Here is a 7,487-nt window from a genome sequence, read left to right as displayed (position 1 = left end):
CAAGGTAAAAGTCATATTGCCACGGATTCATTGCAATTAGCTAATTTGATGAACTCTTTTTCTCCTCCCCACAGAAGAAAGAGAAGCCTGTGAGCTGGGGAGGGCCTTAGAGATTACCTTCTTACAGATGAAGAATTTGGGGTAATTTTTGCTAATGCAAAATTATGGGGATTGCCTATACATAATACCTTACTCTAAGGCATCATTCCTTATTATACAGGTGGAAAGAGAAGTGCTTTAGATATGCTTTTTCTGACAACTAGAGTCAACCACTTCTTGTATATATGATTCTAGTTATAGTAGAGAAAAATGTCAGTATTTAGTCGTTTTTCCCATGTATAAATAAAAGAATTCAATCCATTATTTGAAAAAATAGCTTTTCCCTGCTCTGCTTGAAAATGCTAATATCCAATGAATATTTCTTTCTTCTTCTTCTTCTTTTTTTTTTTTTTTTTACTGGAATGGACAAAGCAAGCTCCTATTCCATCTCCCTGCTCCAAAAATCCATTTAATATGTTGCCATGAGAACAGGACGTATCAAATATTAAACTGATAAGAACAGATAAGTACTACATTTGATCTTAGCCAAAAGGCCAAAAACCAATCAATGCCTGTTTCTTTTCTATTTTTAAATTAAATTTTTATTTCTTTATTTTACTTTTTAATTGACAATCATTGAACATATTTATGACGAACTAGTGGTGTTTCAATACATATAATGTATAGTGATCAGAGCATGGTAATTAGCATATCCATAATCTCAAACATTTATCATTTCTTTGTGTTGGGAACATTAAATATCTTCCTTCTAGCTATTTGAAACTATATACTATTGTTGCCTGTAGTCATTTTACAGTGCTATAGAGCTGCAGTCCCCAACTCCTGGGCCTCGGACCGGTATCAGTTAGTGGCCTGTTAGGAACCGGGCCGCACAGCAGGAGGTGAGTGGTGGGCTGGCTAGCGAAGCTTCCTCTGTATTTGCAGCCACTCCCCATCACTTGCCATCCTACCCTTTCCCACCCCAGTCCATGGAAAAATTGTCTTCTATAAAACCAGTTCTTGGTGCTAAAAAGGCTGGGGACCCCTGGGAACACTAGAACTTATTCCTCCTATCTAGCTGTAATTTTGTATCCTTTCACAATTGTTTTTTTGAGACATTTTTTTCTAAACATCTGAATTTAAAATGATGTCTTTGGGAATGAAAATACTTCTTTTATTTACTTTCCAAGTAATAAAACTGACTCAGAAAAAGAGCATTGGCACTAGTTGGAAACCCCACTGGTTCCAAAATCATACATAATTTGTACGACCTTGAAGTTTGGAGCTGTGCATGGAAACCCATGCCATCAACCCTCCAACTCAATTAAATTCAAGTTTGTTAACATCACTGCTGGCTGTGTAACCTCAGTGTATGCAGGCAAAAAAATAAAAGGAAGCACTGGTAACAGACAGCTGTGCTGCCCTATAATTCCTATCATTTGATATTCACTCCTTTGAAGTCAAATATTTTATTTCATGAGAGGAAGATTAAAATGCAGGATCTTCTGGATGAAATGCAACATTGGACCGTTGTCTCTTATTAGCACCTCAAGAATAAGCAACTCATTCACTTGGGGAAACATTAATAAACCTAAGAACAGGAGACCACTGATATAGTAGAAGGAGCTGGCCAGGGGACTAAGGACATCAAGACTCTAATTACCAGTCTACTAATAATTAGCTGTGTGACTTTGAGCAAATCACTCCCCTTCCCAGCCTGTCTGTACACCCTGGTAGAATGAGGGAATTGTTCCACTCCAAATTTCTCCATCTCTGCTAAGGAAGAACAGGCAGAATGAGGTAAACTGGATGAATGTTAACTATGAGTCTTGTCCTGACATTTCTGTCTCTGCAAAGGGAGAAAGCTTGAAGGCCCTAGTCCCAAAGCAGATTTCTAATCCTTGCTTGGCTCTGTGTTTATAGCTTGAGTTGTTGTCTCAGGTGAATGGTCATTCCTGATCAAGGAGTGAACTCCCAGTGGTTAAATTTGCTCCACTTTGGGTCCCACCTAGCCTGGCATGTACTCAACTTTTTAATTTTTTTTAAGCATATCTGTGGACCCACTTCTTAATGACACTCCCTTCTTTGCTGTAAGCATGAAACAGCCCCCAACGCCTCAATTCTTCTGCTCTGTGGAGCTCTAAGTCCCTGATTTCCTCCCTGATTTCCTTACAGAGGGGGGTCAAAGTTGCCTTTTAAAGGGAATATCAAGTTTACCCAAGGCTGATTCTGATTCAGTCAGGACCCCTTCCAATGGTAGATCCAATTTACCCAATCACCTTCCAGCATCCAACCTTAAAAAATCACCTAACCTCTTATAAAATTCAGGTGCTATGTTCTTTCTGATTTTTGGAAATGATTAGGCAAAATGTGAATTAAACACCTTCTCTCACACTTCATGTCATGGTCAGAAAGATGCTGTTCCTGTTGCCTGTTGTGTTGGAGCACAACAATGTGCTCTATGGGGTAAAAAAAAACACATCCAGGATTTGTATTGGAACAGATTTGTTGCTCTTGATCAAAGCAGTAGTAGGGTAAAACGGACTTGCAGAGCTTGGAGAACTATAGACCCAAGCTACCCTCACTTCTTTCAGATTAAAAAAGTAATAAGTGAACAAGGCAAATAATGCAAGTAGATGAAAACAATCTATAAAGACCCTTCCGTATACCCTTCTGGAAGTTTTTAATGCATATACACATTCACACCTATGTGTATTCACATTTTTCCTTCTACTTCTCTTTCTATATAAATGAGCTGGTACTGTTCATCCACTTCTGCTTTCTTTTCTGTGGTCAAATAACCACTCCCTAACTGAGGAACATTTAAACTCTACTTTTTGATCTCTTAGTTGGATAAGTCAGAGCATAAAGGACCCACACTTTTTAGAAAGTCCTCTTTATAAGATTAATTTGGGCTAGAATACACATCTCCTTCAAAGAAAAGACCCTTTTTTATGTTTTTTGGTAACTAGTAGGCACAGTCTCTGTAGGCAAAGCTTTCCTGGGCTGTAAAATCTACATGAGACATGGTACAGTTGCATGTATTACCTGTGCTTGGTGTTTGTTAATTGGTGATAATTATTGTCTGTCGTTTTAGAGGAAAGAAGTGAACTACTGAGAGATCGAGCGGCAGGATGGTGGGAGCAGGCCAGGAGCCAGTGCTTGGCTGTGGATCTTGCTTTTTACTCATTAACTTTTCTCATTATTTCAAGGACAGTTATCACTATTACCATTAAAATAGCTGGGTTCAAGCTGTCAGGTATAAATACAGACTAGAAGACTGATAAATCTCAAGATACAAAGGTAAGTCTAAAACACAAGAGATGAAGAGAGGTCCATGTCAGTAAGTCAAAAAATAAACTATTATTATTACTGGTATTGTGATGCCCCAACTGAAACAAAATGATAAAAATTACATTGCCATTAATTTAAACCCTGAAAATAATTGAAAACAGTGCCTCATTGGATTGTTCCTCAGGTTGAGCAAAACTACAATTTTCGGCAAGATGATTTTCTATTCTTAAGTGCCTCTTCTGTAATTCCAGAAAGACGTGATTTGCAGTAGAGTGAGCAATGGCAATTATCACGTTTCTCCCATGGGCTGGAGCTAATGCTCGTTCTCACCTTGCTCCTTGCTAAGACGTGCAGCAGACATCAATCATCATTACTGCACAGCCTGTCTGCTTCTTTAATTAGGAACTAGCACACAGTAGAGCTTAGTGGCAGAGTATGCAATCTTATGCATTTTTGGGGATTGTTTGTGGTAAGAAGCAATTTCAAATAAATTGCACAATAGCTTGTGCAGTGTGAGCCCAGGACATCACAGGGTCTTAAGGAGGCAACCATTTGTCTGGTAAAATTTCAGGAATCTAATTGGTCATACTTTGCTTGCTTAAGCAATTTGCAATTATGTTTTTGAGTACAAATAAGGCTATTTCCAGGGTTATCCCTGGTATGTTTATGATGGCTTTCCAGGTAAATTTGCCTTGCTATGATTGATCACTTCATGCTGCTTCCTTGGCTCTTTATTTGTCATTTGATGTGATCCATTGTTGATGGTTCCAGCACCATGAGAGATTATTGGAGGGGAAAACACTGTGATTTATTTCATATTGTCGCCTTGCTGCTTTGTTGTTTCATTGTATTGTCATGATTCATCTTGGCTATGATTGGGCAACAGAGGTTGGTGGAAATTATTCTGATTTAAGAAAATAAAGGCATTAAAAACTGCAGCAGGGAAGGAAAGGGAGCTAACATTTGCTGAGTACCTACTGTGTTCCAGGCAGTATTCCAGTAATATTTTCTTGTTTGGGTCTCACAACACACTTGCGAGACATTATTATCTCTACTTTACAAATGAAGAAAATTTGAATTATGTAATTACTTAATGTCATACAGGTCAAAAGTGGCAGAGCCAGGATTGGAACCCAGACTTGTCCAATTCCTATAATTCTACTTCTTCAAACAGTACCTAATATTTGTGCAGAACTCTATAGTCTACAAAGCACTTTCCCATACGTTATTTTTCACTATTTTCCAACCACTCTGGGTGAGGTGTGCATTATTATAACATTTTACAGACAAGGAAAATGAAGCTCAAGGAGGCTGTGACTTGCCCAAGGTCAAACACATAATAAGTAGCAGGACTAGGGCTTGAAGACTTAATGAACCCAAGATCATCACTTTTGCTATGATACCACTGAAGCCTCAGACCAAACCAATTCCTATCTTAAAGAATGCAGATTGTTTTGCACTATGTTTTGCATTATCTATAACTATAATTTATACCTATAGCTCATGTATTTGGAAAAATGATTGTAAGAATCACAGCTTTACACATAGATATTGTTATACAATTAAAGCCCAAAGGTATTAATAAAAAGACCAAGCACTGAATGGTGATATATTAGAAAACCTAGGCTTAGAATGCATACCTGTAGTTGTGCATAGAAGTAGCAGAAGTTAGATCTGAGGGGGTGGTGGGGCAGCTGGCCATGACATGCCCAGTGTGTGCAACTAGGATCTCTTCAGATTAGTGCTTGGTGTTCCGTTGTTTTTCTCTAACTTTGTACCCAAGGACAACCGTTAAAAAAAAAAAAAAAAACAAACAAAAAAGGTAATAGACACAAGTCCCAATCAGTTCCCTCTGTTTTTGCCCATTTTGCTCACAAACCACATTGGTCTGATTGTTAGTAGTGCTGTCTGACTCATGTGCATCTGGGCCAAATAATGGTAATTGCTAAGCAAGAAAAGAAAAAAAGAAAAGAGAGACATCTCGCTGTAGCATTGATGCTACTAGATGCTTTTCAGTCTTGTTTAATAAAGGATTGTCTTGCCCAAGAAGAGGACTCACTAAAAAGTTGAGAGTGGAGTGGGGAAGAAGTTAAGGGAGCAAGAAGAAACAGGTTATCATAATGAATGCAATCTTTCTGGACTTTCTATTACTTTCACTTTCTAATCCCCTCCTCCCATTTTACCCTCCTCCTCCTCACAAAGATGCTTACCTATTAAAAGTATTGGCACCAAGGTGTGAACGGCTGCTATGCTTACCTGTTCAAAGAGAAATATATTAGCACAATTGGACCTCCAAGTGGTAGAATGTCCCTGAGAGGTTCTTTTGAGTAGGGGCAATTTCTGTTGCTCTTAGATTATTTCAGGCAGCTGCTTCCCTAAATTTATCCATACTCCCCTCAAAATGCTCTATTCAATATGCTTTTAGCAGCAAAAATTTATTGGGCACAATTTGTGTTGGGCACTGTGCCAAATGCTGGGGCTACGTTAACAAGAAAACAGACATATTGTCTTACAGAATATAAACTCCAGGAAGAACCATAATATATGGAGTTAGCATTGTTTTGTACTAGCCACAGCCATCCTCTCACTTTGGCAAATGGCTCTATACTCCCTTGAGCTTAGAAAAAAACAGAGAGCTAGTAGCATGTAGATGGGTTGTGGGTTCACAGATGATATAATTGAAGTCATGAATAGAGTATCTGCAATGGATACTGTGTTGCAGTCTTTCTTCCTCCTTTTCTTCTTTCCCTCCCTCCTTCCTTCTCTCCTCCCCTCCTTCCTTCCTACCCTCTTTACTCCCCTCCTCCCTTTATTCCCGTCCTTCCTTTCTTTCCTTCTTTCCCCTATTACCACCCAAATTATTCTTGAGATCTGATACGGATTTACGGAAATCAGGCTCCAGAGAAGACCTTTATTTTGGGTCTAGCCACATATCACAGACCTTGCCCATTTACTAGCTATGTGCCTCTGAGGTTCATTTGCTCCACCTGTCTAGTCAGGACAGTTAATAGCTACCCTAAATTATGCACTGCATGTACCTAATGGGTGCTCTGTCAATGGAGCTGTTATAATTACAACCATTTAGGTTTAGAACTCTTCACCAAATAATTCATTACCTTTATAATATTGGAGGTATTTTCTTAAGTCATTATTTGTGGAAAGATGGTATTTATATAACAATAATTGTGTACATTTACAATTGCAATGTATTCTTTGCAGGACTTTTCTTTAGCATATTTATAGCTGAGATGTTTTGATTGCCCTGTAGTTTCCTTATATACCATTAGATCAATTAAGCAGTTGAAAAGTTAAAAGGTATTTGTAACACATAGAAGAATACCCACAAAATATACATTTACATGATGCAGGAAACTGAGTCTATGTCTCTACCTTTTGTCCTTGATCATTTTTTCTCCTTGTGTTACAGAACAATGTGGCCAAATGGTGTGACTCAGTTGTGGAATTTCAAGTACCCTGTGGAGTCCAGAGATTGTGTCATCTTAATGCCCCTAAGTTCAAGTGGAGCTAAGGTTCAAGTGTTCAAGTGCCAGGTTAGGAGAGTGTCTGCAGAAATGCAAAACTTCCATGTTGAACATCCTAATTCATTAAACTTGTGGCATGATTTAGAAAAACAGAGAGAAATCCTATGGTATCAAAACCAAATTACACCATGTAGTAAGAAACAATTAAAATTTGTGGACCATTCTCTAGCAACTACACAGCCTTGAGGTGTGTTTGGAAGTTTTAGCTAAGTCCAGTTGGGTCCTCAGATCCAATGTTTTAGCTCCCACATAAGTTAATTTTCATTAGAAGGATGTGTTCTTACTAACTGAATACTTTCTTTGTAAGATGGTATGCTTCCTTTGACCAAACTTTCAGTTATAAGATGAATAAGTTCTAGAGATCTAATATAAAGCATGGTGACTACATTTAATAATAATGTATTGTATACTTGAAATTTGCTAAGAGAGTAGATCTTAAATATTATCACTACCACACATACACACACAAAGCTATGTGAGGTGATGGATATGTTAATTAGCTTGACTGTGGTAATCATTTCACAATGTATATGTATCTGAAATCATCACATTGTATACTTTACATATAATTTTTATTTGTGAGTTATACCTCAACAAAGCTGGAAAAAGGCA

At 38.0% G+C, this 7,487-nt stretch overlaps 1 pseudogene; it reads right to left on the bottom strand.

Annotated features, from left to right (window-relative positions):
• Positions 1 to 447: 447 nt before the first annotated feature.
• Positions 448 to 605, bottom strand: LOC138388186 (U2 spliceosomal RNA; annotated as a pseudogene).
• Positions 606 to 7,487: the final 6,882 nt, after the last annotated feature.

The sequence above is a fragment of the Eulemur rufifrons genome, chromosome 1, assembly GCF_041146395.1.
Source record: "Eulemur rufifrons isolate Redbay chromosome 1, OSU_ERuf_1, whole genome shotgun sequence".
NCBI classification, from domain to species: Eukaryota; Metazoa; Chordata; class Mammalia; order Primates; family Lemuridae; genus Eulemur; species Eulemur rufifrons.
This window is presented reverse-complemented; position numbering and strand designations above follow the sequence as displayed.